The 17498-nt window shown below is 41.8% G+C and overlaps 1 non-coding gene across 1 annotated transcript; it reads right to left on the reverse strand.

The window, feature by feature from the left end:
• Positions 1 to 14563: 14563 nt before the first annotated feature.
• LOC121279448 lies at positions 14564 to 14697 on the reverse strand. Its single transcript, XR_005943395.1, has one exon. It is a non-coding gene; the product is annotated as a U11 spliceosomal RNA (small nuclear RNA).
• Positions 14698 to 17498: the final 2801 nt, after the last annotated feature.

Here is a 17498-nt window from a genome sequence, read left to right on the forward strand (position 1 = left end):
TCAGTGCCTGGTTCAATGCGCTGTGTAATGTATTGTGTCAATGAAAACAAATGCACTTGCTGTGTTAAACTTGTTAAGGTTGACAAATATCATGAAGTCAAAGGCTCAGAAGGTAGGGTAGGGCACAAGCAACACTCTGGCCATTCAGCACCCATTTAGCTGCCAGACGTCAGGCAGCTTTACCACTATTGGTCTTTTCTCGTGAAATAAATTCAAGTATTGTCATTGTCACCTTTTGTTCTGTTGCATTGATCTACATGTTTTTTGCTCTTTAAGGTGTACCCAAACTCACTGTTGTGAATTTATTAATGTATATAATAGTATTGGAAATTATTTTAAATTGGACTTGTAGTGTGTGTGTGTCTTAATTGGATTAAAGCCAGCTAGTCTGGGTACTTTGATGTATAGTAGCTTTGAGATGTAAACAGTAAGGTAAAGAGGGGACATTTGCATTTTGTTGAATAAACCATTCAGAGACTGGGGTGAAATCTTGCACCCAGCTAGGAGGCACCAAGCAATATGATTATATTACTAAAAAATTGGAACTATGAAAGGGGCTTTATTGTTAGAAGAGGTGTAGTTCAAAGGGCTTGGTGATACAATGAGAATTTTCATTCAAAGGGAAGGCCAGGTGTATACAGAAAACAGTTTTGTGTGTGGGTCAGAGGCATATCATACCTAAGCTGCCTGTAAGCCTACAGTGCAAAGGAACCAAATTGAAAGGAATCTTATTTTGAATTCACAAGGTAAAATGTGCTTTACCTGGTATCTGTTTAAGGCTATGGATTATTGTTGCCTTGGGGATGATTACCTGGGAGTGATTAATTTGGGGATTTGTTTAATAGTTATTATGGTGGTAATTTATAGACATGTGTATGTGTTGTTAAATTAATGAATGTTTCATTTAATTTATATAAAAAACCTTTGGAGGCTTGGTGGTTTCATTTCTGAATTCAAAGCTGCATCTCAATCATACCAATTGAAAACATAGGTTATAGCAGTTGTTTAAAATTTCCCTCTGGGTTTTGAAATAACTCAGCCTTTATCAACTGCTGTGTCATAACAATTGGGGGCTCTTGCTGGGATAACATTTGTAATTCTGTGATTGGTTTGCAATTGGTGAATTTTAAGGTTACAAGTACGAGAAGCATTTTAAATTCAGGAGTTGGTGAGTTTTTTCAAGGTGGTGAGACTGCAAGATGGCTTTGGCAATTGCTAAGACTTGTCTGGGAGTAGAAGATATAACTCTGATTGGGTTGCAAAAGATAGCCAAGAGTAAGTTAACAGAATTGGCAGATAAATTAAAATTGGGATTACCTATGTGGCTAGGAAATCAGATATAATTAAAAGAATAGCACAGCACCTACAGTTGTAAGTGATACCTGACAATAGTGAGTCATAGCTGGAGGCAGTAAGACTTCAGTTTGAAATGAAGAAGCTTGAATTTGAACATGCAAAGGCATGAATTAGAAGTGAAGGAAAGAGAAATTACATTTAAAAGGGAGCAAGCAGAAAGGCAGGAGAAAGAAAGGGAGCTGGAACTGGAATTTCAGGAAAGAGAGAAAGATAGAGAAAGAGAATACCTGGTTAAAAGTTTGGAAGTTAAAAAAGAGATATCAGATTCTGAGGAGAGTTCTGATGATGATAAAACCTTTAAGCTAAAACCCACTGGGAAAATGTTTAATTTGTACAAGTCTTCTAAAGTTTGTGGAAAAAAATGTTGAAGTGTTCTTCATTTCATTTGAGAAGATAGTTAAACAGATGAAATGGCCACTGGAGTATTGGATGTTATTATTGCAGTCTAAGTTGCTGGGTAGAGCACATCAGGTATATGCTTCACTGTCTGAAGAGGTATCGGTGAATTATGATGTGGCGAAAAAGGCTATTTTGAGAGTATATGAGTTGGTTCCTGAAGCATCCAGGCAGAAATTTAGGAGTATGAGAAAACAGCCTGGGAAAATTTATATTAAGCTTGAGAGAGTAAAACAAAGTAACTTTGACCAGTGGATATGGCCATTAAAAATGGAGACAACATATGCAGCTCTTAGGGAAGTAATTGTTTTGGAAGAATTTAAAGACTCAATCCCTTCAGTAGGAGAACTCATGTGGAGGAACAGAGGGATCAAACTGTAAGACAAGCAGCAGAGATAGTTGATGATTATGAGTTAGCTCATAGAGCTAAACCTTCTTTTCGTCATCCTTTCAAATTAGAAAAGGACTGATAGTAGGAAGGTGAAAGGAAGGTAGGTAGTTGGGGAAGAGAAGGAGTGGCTTGGAATTCTCAGGCAGTTTTTTCTCAGAATAAAAAGGGAGGTGCTGAGGGTAGGAGTGATATTCGAAAGTTTAGGTGTTTTCATTGCAATAAAGTGGGGAACACGAAGTCAGTGTGTTGGAAATTACTGGGAAAATCTGTTAGAATTATTGAGGTACAGAAAAGTTCTAGAAGTAAAAGTACTGTGAATTTCTGAGGTTCAGATACAGGAAAACCAATGGCTTGTGTACAGGTAAAACAGGGAGAATCAGTGATAGGCAAAGAAGTGGGAATGTGTTCACAATTTACCCTAGAGAATTCTGAGGGGCAGGATGCAGAAATGTTTAAAGACTGTGTGTGAAGGGAAAGTCTTTCCATGTGTACAGGGTGGAGTAGGTAAAGATGTTAAAATTTTAAGAGACACTGAGGCTGGTCAATTTTATATGTTGTGGGATAGTGATATTTGTTGTTCAAAGGGAGTATTGCAGGAGCAGGTGATGATAAGTGGGGTTCATGGAGATGCTAAATCTATTCCATTGTGGAAGGTAATTTTAAAGAGCAAATGGAGGACAGGTGAAGTTATTGTTGGAGTAGTGGAAAAGTTTCCCATTGCAGGGGTTCGTTTTATTCTGTGTAATGATATAGCTGGGTCACAAATGTGGGTGATGCCCAGGATAGTTGAGCGGCCTGTAGAAGTGTTTTCAACAGAGTTGTTACAGAGGGAGTATCCTAGATTGTTTCCTGATTGTGTGATAATGAGATCAAAGGCTCATTGGGAAGACCAAGATAAACAAGAAGAGCAGGCAGTTCAAAGACAAGGAGAAGGTGTTGAAATCCAATTAGCTGGCACTGTGTTTGATAACATTGTTCAGGAGGAAAGACTACAGGACAATTTAGCTGAAGTGGTTAACTCAAGGAGGTTCGTGGAGTTACAGAAAAATGCTTTTCAATTAAAGCAGTTATATCAGAAAGCTTATTCAGAAGCAGCAGCAAAATGTATTCCAGTATATTATTATCTTAAGGGAGATATTTTAATGAGAAAATGGAGGCCGTATCATGTCTTAGCAAATGAAAGCTGGAGTGAGGTGCATTCGATTCCATTAGGGTATAGAAATGAGATTCTGAGGATTGCTAATGAAATTCCAATGGGGGGACATTTAGGAATTAGGAAAACACAGAAAAAGATACAGAGGTTTATTTTTGGCTAGGATTGCATAGGGTTATAGTCAAATTCTGTCGAACCTGTCATACATGTCAAGTAACAGGGAAAACACAAGCAGTGATTAAGCCAGTGCCTTTAATCCCAATACCAGCATTTGAAGAACCTTTTACTAGGGTCATGATTGATTGTGTAGGGCCCGTCCCAAGACTAAAAGTGGAAATCAGTCCTTCCTAACAAGAATGGATGTGTCTGCCAGGTTTCGTGAAGTGAAACCTTTGAGAAATATTACAACTAAGAAGATTGTGGAGGAGTTACATTTTTTACAAGATATGGGCCAGAATTTTTGGCTTGGCGAGCGGGGACAGGGGCTGCTCGCTGAGGCATAAAATGATGCGAGGTGACATCGGGCGTGCGTCCTGATGTCACTGCGCGTCATTTAGATTTTCAGTTTGGTGGGGGCACAGCCGAGTTGGCTGTGTGCCCACCAACCTGTCAAAGGCCTATTAAGGCCATTTAAATATCAATTAAAGTAATAAACTGAGCTGCCCATCCAACCTTAAGGGTTGGCGGACAGGCAAAGAGCCCAGGCAACCTTGTATTTTTCATGGAACCTCATCCACGGGCAGGATGAGGATTCATGAAGGGTTTATAAATTAAATACATTAATGTTCCTTGACATGTCCCAGCTCATGTGACACTACCCCATGAGGGGACGTCTTAAAATATTTTCTTTTCTTTATTTAAATTTTTAAATCTTAAACTAATCTTAAACTGAGGTGCCTCAGGGAGATTTCTGCACTCTTTCGTGTGCATGCGCAAAAGAGCGCAGACCCCAACTCAAGGAATCCTCCCCTGCCCGCGCAGGGAGTGCTCAGTGCTTCTGGGTGCATGTCACAATGGGCGGGCCTTAATTGGTACGCCCACATAAAATGGCGGTGCGGACCCAATCAGGGGCGTCAATCGGGTTCATGCATGCTCCCGCCTGCCCCTGCATAACCCCCCCCCGATAGGGGGAAATTTCTCCCCATGGTTTACCTAAGGAAATACAATCAGATCAGGAGTCAAATTTCATGTCACAGCTGTTTAAGAAAGTAATGAATAGTTTGGGGAGAAAACAGTTTAAGTCAACAGCTTATCATCCACAGTCACAAGGAGCTTTAGAAAGGTGGCATTAAACTTTAAAAACTATGATGAGAGCGTACTGACAGGATTATGCACAGGATTGGGAAAGAGGATTTCATTCTTGTTATTTGCTATTAGAGACGCTCCTAATGCATCGACTGGTTTTAGCCCTTTTGAACTAGTTTATGGTCATGGGGTAAGGGGGCCACTGAAATTAATTCATGAGAAATTGGTGGGTCAAAATTCAGAAACTATTCTCTTGGATTTCATATCAAATTTCAGGGAAAGATTGAATAGAACATGTGAGTTGGCTAGGGAACATTTAAAGATATCACAGCAAGTGATGAAAGTGAGGGTAGATAAGAAAGACAACATTTGTAGTTTTGTTACCAGTACCAGGTGATTCATTAAATGCAAGATTTTGTGGGCCTTACAGGATTGAAAAGAAATTGAGTGAAGTAAATTATTTAATAAACACTCCAGATAGAAGAAAGAAGTAGAGGGTATGTCATGTAAAAATGCTTAAAAACACTTTGACAGGGAAGAGGAACAAAAAGAGGCATTACTGATGGTGGATGATGAATGAGAGGTAGAAGTGCAGGACTCTGAAATTGATTTTCCTCTAATCAAATTGGATAATGAGGGGCTTCTTGGAAATTTAAATGAAGTATTGAGTTACCTTCCAAGCAAGTGTCAAAAAGTGATCTGGAAAAGGTATTGTAGTCACACAAACCTATTTGTGGGAATAAATTGGGAAAGACACATTTAGCTATACATGATGTCTGTGTGCAGGTTTCATTTTCAATAAGGCAACATCCTCATAGAGTAAATCCTGCAAAGTTGCCACAAGTACAAAAAGAAATTGATTTTATGCTTCAAAATGATATAACTGAGTCTAGCAGCAGTAACTGGAGTTTGCCTATTGTGCTGGTACCGAAACCGGATGGAACACAAAGACTGTGTGCGGACTATCGAAAGATGAATGCAGTGACAAAAGCAGATTCATATCCTATACCACAGTTGGAAGACTGCATTGATAAAGTGGGACAATCGAAATTTATCACAAAGAGTGACTTGCTAAAAAGATATTGACAGGTACTGTTGTCAGAGACAACAAAGGCGATATTGGCTTTTGTAATGCCAAGTGGACTATATCAGTTTAAAGTCATGCCTTCTGGTATGAAGAGTGTACTTGCGACATTTTAAAGACTGGCAAACAAAGTAATTGCGGGTCTAAGCAATTGTGCTGTTTATATTGATGATCTAATAGTTTTCAGTCATATTTGGGAGGAGCATTTGCAGCATCTGGAAGGATTATTTTCTCGATTACAAGAATTTGGTGATGAACTTGGCTAAAAGTGAATTTGCAAAAGCACAAGTTACATATCTAGGCTATACCATTGGACATGGTAAGGTGTCTCTGAGAGATGGGAAAGTTAAGGCTATTGTGGATTTCCCAGTGCCTACAACAAAATAAGATGTTTTGAGATTTCTGGGCATGAGTGGGTTTTACCGGAAATTTGTACCAAATATTAACAGTGTGGTTGCTCCACTGACTGAACTATTAAAAAGAACAAGAAGTTTTAACTGACACTGGAGTGTCAGAAGTCATTTGTTAGTTTGAAAACTGTATTAACTATGACACCAGTGTTGTCAGTACCCAATTATGCCAAGCAATTCAAGTTGGCCGTTGACGCAAGCAATATAGGCATTGGGGCTGTACTGTTACCAGAAGATGACACTGGAATTGAAAAACTGATAGGGTATTTTTCACAGAAGCTGAATGTACAATAGAGAAGATATTCAACAATCGAAAAAGAGACCCTGGGTTTGATGTTAGTATTGCAGCATTTTGAAATTTATGTTGCCAACAATTCATCGGAAACAATTGTTTATACAGACCACAATCCTTTGAAGTTTTTAGACAAATTTTAAGACAAAAGTGCAAGATTTACAGGTGGAGTCCATTATTCCAACCATTTAATCGACAGATTATACATGTGGCGGTAGAGAAAATCTGTTCGCAGATGCGTTATCAAGAGTGTGAAGCGTAAAGGAAGATTGGGCATTTTTAAAAACCTGGACTGGAGTGATTTTTGTTGATACATGTGTATATAGATATATATTGTTATGTTAACGCATGCATCTGATAGTGTGAGATGAGTTACTAAAAAAGAAGCCGTCTTTTAGAATTATGATGGTTCATTTTTCGATAGGGATGGAGAAGTCATGAAGATATTAATGTATATAATGTTATTGGAAATTATTTTAAATTGGACTTGTAGTGGGGTCTGTGTCTGTGGGTGTGAGTGTGTGTGTCTTAATTGGATTAACGCCAGCTCGTCTGGGTGCTTTGATGTATAGTAGCTTTGAGATATAAACAAAAAGGTAGAAGGGACATTTGCATTTTGTTGAATAAACCATTCAAAGACTGGGGTGAAATCTTGTACCTAGCTAGGAGACACCAAGCAAGATATCTATTTTTAATAAAACTTGTACTATGAAAGGGGTTTTATTGTTATAAGAGGTGGAGTTCAAAGGGCTTGGTGATTAAATGAGAATTTGCATTCAAAGGGAAAGCTAGGTATATACAGAAAATAATTTTGTGTGAGGGTCAGAGACATGCTGCCTGTAAGCCTACAACTGTGCGAAGGAACCAAATTGAAAGGAACCTCATTTTGAATTCATAAGATAAAATATGCTTTGCCTGGTGCCTGTTTAAGTCTATGGGTTATTGTTGCCTTGGGGAAGATTACCTGGGAGTGACTAATTTGGGGATTTGTTTAATAGTTATTATGGTAGTAATTTGTAGACATGTGTATGTGTTTAAATTTGTTGTTAAATTAATAAATGTTTAATTTAATTTAAAGAAAAAACCTCTGGAGGTTTGGTGGTTTCATTTCTGAATTCAGAGCTGCATCTCAAACATGCCAATTGAAAATATAGGTTATAGCAGTTGTTTTAAGTTTCCCTCTGGGATTTGAAATAACTCAGCCTTTACCAACTGCTGTGATATAACATTTACACAGAAATTCTTAAAGATGTACTTCATCTACTGTCTGTGTCTCTTATCCTAGGGAACTGTCATTGTGCGCTGATTAATTAGATCACGTGGGTATTCCTTTTGATCACGTCTTATGATTGCAGATTCTGGGGGAGTAGTAACAGAGGAAGGATGTGAGCCAGCGTGTGTGTACCTTAAGCTACTCTGCTAGGATTCCTCCGAACACAGCCACTTCCCATTTGCAGGCCAGGGCAATTGCTACTGGAAATCTCCCCAAAAACATATGTAGATACTACTATAGCCCTAGGAAGCCCTAGCTGACATAACTCGCAGCCAGATCCAAAAACCACACCCATGACAGGGGCAGCTCTGTTGAAGATTATTATGGCCATGCAAACTTGGACTCCTGGATCCTTCCAAATAGCAACAGTAGATAAATATAATAACATTGCTGACGTACATCATGCTGGGCCCAGATGACATATTTGCCCAACCAATTCATTAATTTTCTCATGGAAAATCATGGATTATGGGAATATAATCAGGAAAGAGCTCTGAACATTTACTATATCTCTGGATTCCCCTAAGAGCAGGACATTATTGATAGAATGTATGTGATCATATAGGCCCTAAATCAATAACAGCCTTCTCAAACAGAAAGAGGTTTAATTCTGGTTTGTGTTCATATGTAAAGAATCATGAACTGCTTAAAGTCATAGAACTTGCTGCTATCTCAGAAGATAACCCAGACATAGAGGATTTTTGGAAGAAGTTAAGGATGTCACACATAGCACGACATCTGAAGTCCTTGGACTTGTCAAATGGAAACATCAAAATTGGTTCGACAATAACAAGCAAGATATAACCATGCTATTAGATGATGTGCTCTATGTTCACAGATCCTACATATCTGACAACAAATCATTAGCAAAAATTGCCAGCCACCATCAAGGCAAAGCACACACTGCAGAGAGATGAAGAGTCAATGGTGGGAAAAAAAGGCTGTAGAGCTTCAAGAAGCTGTTGTTAAGCACAAGCTGAAGGCTCTCCATGAAGGTCTCTGATCTGTCTATGGCCCAAAAACTGACGGTACAACACCCATCCTCTTAGCAGACAGCAATCGACTGCTACTGAACAGACTAGAGACTTTCTCTCATTGGACAGAGCACTTTAATAATCTCCTGAGGTAGGAACCCACGTTGTGCAACATGCTATTGAATCACTTCCACAGCATTGCGTTCTAGATGAGCTTGCCCTTGGTTCATCTCAAGCTGAAGTCACCAAGGCCATAAAACAACTGTGTGTGAGCAAGCCTCTGGGAACAGGTGGCATTTGGTCTGAAGTATTCAAATATGGAGGAGCTCACATGGTTAGGAAACTCACTAGCCTCTTTTGTTTGATCTGGAACCAGGGCATTGTGCCCCAAGGCTCCAAGGATGCCTCCATAACTCACTTGTATGAACGGAAGGGAAGCAAGCTCATCTGTGATGATCATTGTGGTTTTCACTTTCCTCCATAGCAGGAAAAACAGGATTGTCACCCTTCTGACAGACTATGTGTACCTAGAATCACAGTGTGGCTTTTGCGCTGGATGTGGACAGTCAACATGATCTTTGCAGTGCGTCAAATTCAAGAAAAGTCCCACAGACAGAACAAGGACCTCTACATGGTATTTGCTGACCTGACCAAGACCTTCAATACAGTAAACCATGAAGGTCAGGAAGGTGCTGTACAAGTATGGCTGTCCTGAAAAGATGATCAGGGTCATCCGCTCAGTTCATGATGGCTCGATGGCCAATGTGATGCAGAAAGATACCTCATCAGATGTCTTTCCTGTCACCAATGGCACCAAGCAAGATTGTTTAATCAAGCCAGTTCTGTTCGTCATCTACTTTTTGGCCATACTCTTGTGTGCACTCAAAGATCTTGGCATAGAAGTACACATTCAGTTCAGGACCGACAGCAACTTCTTCAATCTGCAAAGGCTGAAGCCTCACACAAAGATCACAGAACAGCTGCTCAGCTAATAAGTGAACTCGTTTGCTGATAACTGTTTTCTTGTAGCACACACACTGCAGAGGACATCCAGCTTAGTGACTGTTTTGTCCAAGCCTCAGAATGCTCTAGCCTCATAATAAACCTGGTGGAGACAGCTAGATCTTATACTAACATGCCATTGGCCACAAACTCCAAGACCCTTTAGTCACAATCAACAATACACCCCTCAGCTCAGTTCAGAAATTCTACTATCTTGGGAGTATCCTTTCCAATAACACCATGTTGGATAATGAAATTGCCCATTTGAATGCAAAAGCATGCTCAGCATTCAGCAGGCTCACCCACAGGCTTTGGAGAGAGCATGGAGTTTGTCTCAAAACAAAGATCAAAGTCTACCAGCCAGTGGTTCTCACATCACTACTCTATAGCTGTGAGGCATGGACAATCAACGGCATCACATAAAGCAAGTAGATTCATTACACCTGCACTGCTTAAGATTTATCTGCAAAATCAAATGGCAGGACAAATCCCAAACACCAGAATTCTTGCAAGGTGCCTCATGCCTCGCACCAAGAGCATGCTCATCAGAGTTCAGCTTTGCTGACTTGGGCATGTGGTTCACCTGGAGGATTCCCACATACCAAAGGCAGCATTCTACAGTCAACGGAGCACAGGAACCTGCATCATAGGATATCCCAAACTCAGATGCAAAGATAATCTGCGAGCCTGTAAGTTGGACACTACCCTGGAGCAGGCCCAAACAGAGAAGTGTCTGTCATCAAGCAATCTCAACATTTGAGGAAAACAGAGTCAGATCCCTACAGGACAAGTGAACACGCTGCAAAGCCAGTGCCTTCATCCCCTCCTCCAACAGTGACTTCATATGTAATATTTGCAATTGAATTTGTAAATCAAGATTTGCTTTAATATCACATATGAGGTGATACCTACCTAGACAGTGAACAACTGGTCTCCTTGCTAAACACTCATCCATCGGAGTGACAGGAGAATCCATCACTGCTTAATGCCCTTGTCAAATCACGTTTCACTACCACTGCCCACAACCTCACATCAGGACCCACAAAGCTGTTGGTGGGGTAGTGGTAATGTCACTGGACTAGTAATCTAGAAGGCCAGATTAATACTTTGGAGGCAGAAGGTTCAAAGCCTACCATGCCAGCTGGTGGAGTTTAAATTCAAATAATTAATAATTTCAATTAATTAATATATCTGGAATTGAAGTAATGGTGACCTTGAAACTATCATTGATTGTTGAAATCTATCTATTTCACTAATATCCTTCAGGGAAGTAAATCTGCCATCCTCATCTAGTTTGGCCTACATGTGATTCCAGACCCACAGCAGTGTGGTTGACTCTTAACTGCCTTCTGAAATGGCCTAATAAACTATTCAGACAAGGGCAGTTAGAGATGTACAATCAATCCTGGTCTTGCTAGCAATGCTCACGTCCAGTGAAAGGACAAAAAAAGAACAATGGCATTTAGAATCATGTGATGGTTACAGCAGAATAGGAGGTCTTTCTTGTCCACGCTGGCTATCTGCAAGAGGAACACAGCTGGTCCCACTCACCCTTCCTTTCCGAATAGTCCTGAATTTTTTTTCTCTTCAGAAAATTATTTAATTGCCTTCTTGAAAACCACAATTGGAACTGCCTCCATCACACTCTCTGCACTGCATTCCAGGACCCTAACCATTCGAAGTGTAAAATGATTTTTCTCGCGTCACCTTTGGTTCTTTTGTCATTCACCTTAAATCATTGTCCTCTGGTTCTAGATCCTTCAGCCAATGGGAATGATTTCTTTTCATCTGCTCTGACCAGACCCCATATGACTTTGAACAACTCCATCAAATCTCCTCTTGTCCCTGTCTTTTGTAAGGAGAACAGTCCCAGCTTCTCCAAACTACTCCATGTAAATAAAGTCCCTCATCCCTGGAGCTATTCTCATAAATCTTTTCTACACCCTCTCCATTCCTTCATGTTTTTCCTGGACACAATGTTCCAGTTGAGGCCGAACCCATGTTTTATAAAGGTTTACCATAAATGTCTTTGCTTTTGTACTCTATGCCCTATTTATAAAGCCCTTGATCCCATTTTTAAAAATTCTTCATGGGACCAGAGCATCACTGCCAAGACCAATATTTTTTACCCATCCCTAACAGAGGGCAATTAAGAGCAACCACATTGCTGTGACTCTGGAGTTAAATGTAGGCCAGACCAAGGAAGAACGGCCAATTTCCTTCCTTCAAGAACATTAATGAACCACATTGGTCTTTACAGAAATCTGGCAGTTTCATGGTCACCATTACTGAGACTAGCTTTTAATTCCAGATTTATTAATTAAATTTAATTTGACTAGCACCAACTGCCTAGGATTTTATATGCTTTATTAACTATTTTTTCTACTTGCCCTGCCCTGCCACCTTCAACGATTTGTGCACAGCTGCTCCCAGGTCCCTCTGCTCTGCCCCTGTATGTTTCTAGAATTGTCCCCTTTCTTTTATATTGCCTTTCCTCGTTCTCAGCAAAACGTATCACTTTCCATTTCTGTGCATTAATGATCTTCTGCCACATGCCTGCACATGCCATCAGCCTGCCTTAGTCCTCTTGAAGTCTATCACTATCCTTTTCACAGTTTGCAATACTTCCGATTGCATCAACAGCATACTTTGAAATTCTGCTTCGTCTTTGACATCAAGGCAGCATGTACCCAAAAAGCCGAAGTAAAATTCAAGTCAATGAGAACCAAGTGGAAAACTCCACAATGGTTGGAGTCATACTTAGCACAAAGGAAGATGGCTGTGGTTGTTGGAGGTTAATCATCTCAGCCCCAGGACACCACTGCAGGAGTTCCTCAGGATACTGCCGTAGGCCCAACCATCTTCAGCTGTTTCATCAATAACCTTCCCTCAATTATAAGGTCAAAAGCGGGGATGTTAGCTGATCATTGCAGTGTTCAGTACCATTCACAACTCTTCAGATACTGGACTGCCCGCATGGAGTGAGTCCTGGACAGTATTCAGGCTTGAACTGATAATTGGCAAGTAATATTCACACCACACAAGTTCTAAAGAATGAGCATCTCCGATAAGAGAACCTAATCATCTCCCCTTCAATGCATATTACAATCCCCTAAGGGTTATGCAAAGGGTTATCATTAACCAGAAACTTAACAGGACCAGCCATATAAATACCGTGGCTACAAGAGCAGGTCAGAGGTTAGGAATTCTGCGATGAGTAACTTACCTCCTGGCTCCCCAAAACAAGGCACAAGTCAGGAGTGTGATGGAAGACTCTCCACTTGCCTGGATGAGTGCAGCTCCAACAACATTCAAGAAGCTCGACCCCATCCGGGATAAAGCAGCCCACTTGATTAGCACCCCATTTAACACCATATACATGCACCCTTTTATATGCAGTCAATTGTGTTGTTACAGTTTTGCCTGCCAATCTTTGATTCCAACTTATCTGGGCCAAGTCCATACTCACCTAACTGAAATTGGCCCTCCCCAATTAATTACTTTTACTCTGGATTCTTCCCTGTCCATTTCCTTATCTAAGGTAAACTTGTGATACTGTGATCACTGTCCCTCAAATGTTCTCCAACTGACACTCGATCCACTTGGCCTACTGCATTCCCAAGAACCAGATCCAGCAATGCTTCCATCCTCATTGGACCAGAAACATTCAGATCTAAAAAATTCTCAGAAACTTCTCCTCTGTTCTTTATTCTATTACGGATTGTAATATTAGCCCATATTAGAATAATTTAAGTCCCCCATTATAAGTACTCTACAGTTTTTGCAGTTCTCTGTAATTTAATTGCAATTTCCTCTATGTCTTTCCCATTAGTTGGCGGGCTATAATATACACCTAGTAGTATAATGATACCTCTATTTTTTAATGTTAACCAAATATATTCTGTCTTTGACTTGTCTAGAACTTCCTTTCTCTTTAGCACTGTAATATTCTCCTTAATCAATACTGCCACCTCTCATCCTTTCTTTACTACCTTATCTTTCCCAAACACCCTGTATCCAGGAATATTTAGTACACATGCAGTCCTGACCTTTTTTGAGCCCGGTCTCCATTAACGTCACTACATCATACTTCCATGTGGCTTTCTACGCCTGCACTCCATTAACGTTATTTATCACATTCAGATTTTAATTTACTGAAAAGTTCAGAATGTTTAATGTTATTGCTCCTTGTTTTTTAAATTATTTCACAGGATGTGGGCATCAATGGGTAGGCCAGCATTTATTACCCACCCCTAATTGCTTTTGAGAAGGTGGTGGTGAGCTGCCTTCTTGAGCTGCTTCAGTCCCTGTGATGTAGGTACACCCACAGTGCTATTAGGGAGGGCGTACCAGAGTATTGGCCTAGTGACAGTGAAGGAATGGCGATATATTTCCAAGTCAGGATGGTGAGTGGCTCAGAGAGGAACTTGCATGTGATGTGGTTCCCATCCATTTGCTGCCCTTGCCCTTCAAGATGGTAGTGGTTGTAGGTTTGGAGGGTACTGTCTAAGGAAACTTGGTGAGGTTCTGCAGTGCATCTTGTAGATTGCAAACTGCTGCCACAGTGCCTTGGTGGTGTAGGGAGTGAATGCTTGTGGATGGGGTGCCAATCAAGTGGACTGCTTTGTCCTGCTGGTGTCAAGCTCCTTGAGTGTCGTTGGAGCTGCACTCATCTAGGCAAGGAGAGAGTATTCCATCACACTCCTGACTTGTGCCTTGTAGATGCTGGTTGGCTTTGGGGAGTCAGGAGGTGAGTTATTTGCCACAGGATTCCTAGCCTCTGACCTGCTCTTGTAGCCACAGTATTTATATGGCTAGTCCAGTTCATTTTCTGGTCAATGGTAACTCCCAGGATGTTGTAATCAGGGGCAAGTTAAGAGTCAACCTAATTGCTGTGGGCCTGGGCCATGTGTAGGCCAGACCAGGTAAGGAAGGCAGATTTCCATCCCTAAAACTTTTTCCTTCTGTCTTAAATTGAAATTAATAGCGGAGCGCCGAAACAGCGATCACCAGCAGCTCCAAGAAACAAAAATTGTGCTTCCGAAATCTCTTGATATCGATTCTGCACGGATGAAGCACAAGCGCCTCGTCCATGTGCCATTCACAGCAGAAACCCTTTAGAGGCACAACTGAACCACCTACATTTTTACGACAATTGATTCATAGTCAGTAGCACTGAGACTAGTTTATTACTTCCAGATTAATTAACTGATTAAAATTCTAACAGCTGTGTTCTCCGCTGTTCTTTCCCTGTCCTCAGTCACTACTGCTTTCACTGAGTTCTCAGTCACCACTGTACTCTCTTTGTTCACAGTCACCGCTGCTTTCAATGAGTTCTCAGAGACTGCTGCTCTCACGGTGTTCTCACGTGACTGCAGCGCTCATTCTGTTCTTAGTCATTGCTGCTCTCACCGTGTTCCTGGGTCACTGCTGCTCTGTGCTCTCAGTTACCACTGCTCTCACTGTGTTCTCAGTCACCGCTGTGCTCATTATGTTCTCATTCATTGCTGCTCTCACAGTGCTCTCCATCACCGCTTCTCTCATGCTGCTCTCACAGTGTTCCCGGATCAATGCTGCTCTCATTGTGTTCTCAGTCGCCGCTGCTCTTACTGTGTTCCCAGGTCACTGCTGTCCTCACTACGTTCTCAGTTGCCATTGCTCCCACTGTGTTCTCAGTCACTGCTGCTCTCACTTGTTCTCATCCACCACTGCTCTCACTCTGTTCCCGGGTCACCTCTGATCTCATTGTGTTCTCAGTCACCCCTTCTCTCACTGTGTTCTTAGTCACTGCTGCTCTCACTATGTTCTCAGTCATCACTGGTCTCACTGTTCCTGGGTCAACACTGTTTTCTTTCTGTTCTCAGTCATCGCTGCTCTCACTGTGTTCTCACTCATCACTGCTCTCACTGTATTCTCAGTCACTGTTGCTCTCTCTGTATTCTTAGTCAACAGTTCTCACTGTGTTCCCGAGTCAACACTATTCTCTCTCTGTTCTCAGTAACAGCTGGACACACTGTGTTCTTAGTCACCACTGCTCTCAGTGTTCTTTTTCACTGCTGTATTGTGGCCTTGGGTCACAGCTGCTCTAACTGTCTTCTCAGTCACCACTGCTCTCACTTTGTTCTCTGTCACTGCTCCTCTCAGTGTTTCTGCATCACTGCTGTTCTCTCTCTGTTCTTAGTCACTACTGCTCTCACTGTATTCTCAGTCACTGCTGCTCTCTCTGTATTCTCAGTCACCACTGCTGACTGTGTTCTCAGTCACCACTGCTCTCATTGTGTTCTCCGACACCACTCTTCTCACTGTGTTCCTGGTCACCACTGTTCTCCCTCTGTTCTTAGTCACAGCTGCTTGAACTGTATTCTCAGTCAATGCTGCTCTCATTGTGTTCTCAGTCACCATTGGTCTGACTAACTACTCAGTCACCACTGCTCTCACTATGGTCTCTGTCACCGCTGATCTCACTGTGTTCTCATTCAGCATTGCTCTTACTGCTCTCAGTCACCACTGCTCTCATGTTCTCAGTCACTGCTGCTCACATTATATTTTCAATCACCGCTGCTCTCACTGTGTTCTCAGTCACTGCCTTCCCTTTCTCCTTCTCAGTCACCACTGCTCTCACTGTGTTATCAGTTGCTGCCGCTCTCACTGCGTTATCAGTTGCTGCTGATCTCACGTGTTCTCAGTCTCTGCCGCTCTCATTGTGTTCTCAGTTGCCGCTGCTGTCACTGTGTTCTCAGTCGCTGCTGCTCTCACTTTGTCACTGCTATTCTCTCTCTATTCTCTGTCACTTCTGCTCTAACTGTGTTCTCTGTCACTGCAGTTCTCACTGTGTTCTCGGGTCACAACTTCTCTCATTGTGTTCCCAGTCATTGCTTCTCTCATTGTGTTCTCAGGCATTGTTTTCTCACTGTGATCCTGATTCACCACTGTTCTAACTGTGTTCCCAGTAACTGCAGCTCTCATTGTCTTCTCATTCAACGCCGATCTCAGTTTTCTCAGCCAATGCTGCTCTCACTGTGTTCTCAGTCACCACTGCTCACATTGAGTTCTCAGTCACTGTTGCTCTAAATTTGTTACTGAATCACTGCTGTTCTGTTTCTATTCTCTGCCACTGCTGCTTCCACTGTGTTCTCAGTCTCTGCTGCTCTCACTGTATTCTCTGTCACCACTGCTCTCACTGTGTTCTCAGTCACTGCTGCTCTCACTTTGTTACTGCATCACTGCTATTCTCTCTCTATTCTCTGTCACCGCTGCTCTCACTCTGTTAGCTGCCACTGCTTCTCTCACTGTGTTCTCAGTCACTGCTTCTCTCACTGTGTTCTCAGGCATTGTTATTCTCACTGTGTTCCTGGGTCACCACTGCTCTCCCTGTGTCCCCATTAACCGCAGCTCTCGCTGTCTTCTCAGTCAAGGCTGCTCTCAGTGTTCTCAGTCACCACTGCTCTCAAGTGATCTCAGTCACTGCTGCTCTCACTGTGTTCTCAGTCACTGATGCTCTCAAGTGATCTCAGTCACTACTGCTCTCACTATGTTCTCAGTTGCTGCTGCTCTCAAGTGATCTCAGTCACTACTGCTCTCACTATGTTCTCAGTTGCTGCTGCTCTCATGGTTTTCTCAGTCACCAATGCTCTCACTGTGTTCTCAGTCTCTGCTGCTCTCACTGTGTTCTCAGTCACTGCTGCTCTCACTATTTGCTCAGCCACTGCTGCTCTCACTTTGTTACTGAATCACTGCTATTCTCTCTCTATTCTGTCACCGCTGCTCACACTGTGTTCTCTGTCACTGCTACTCTCACTGTGTTCTCAATCACTGCTGTTTTCATTGTGTTCCTGGGTCACCACTGGTCTCCATGTGTTTCCAGTAACCGCATCTCTCACTGTTTTCTCAGTCAATGCTACTCTCAGTGTTCTCAGTCAACA

The sequence above is a fragment of the Carcharodon carcharias genome, chromosome 6, assembly GCF_017639515.1.
Source record: "Carcharodon carcharias isolate sCarCar2 chromosome 6, sCarCar2.pri, whole genome shotgun sequence".
NCBI classification, from domain to species: domain Eukaryota; kingdom Metazoa; phylum Chordata; class Chondrichthyes; order Lamniformes; family Lamnidae; genus Carcharodon; species Carcharodon carcharias.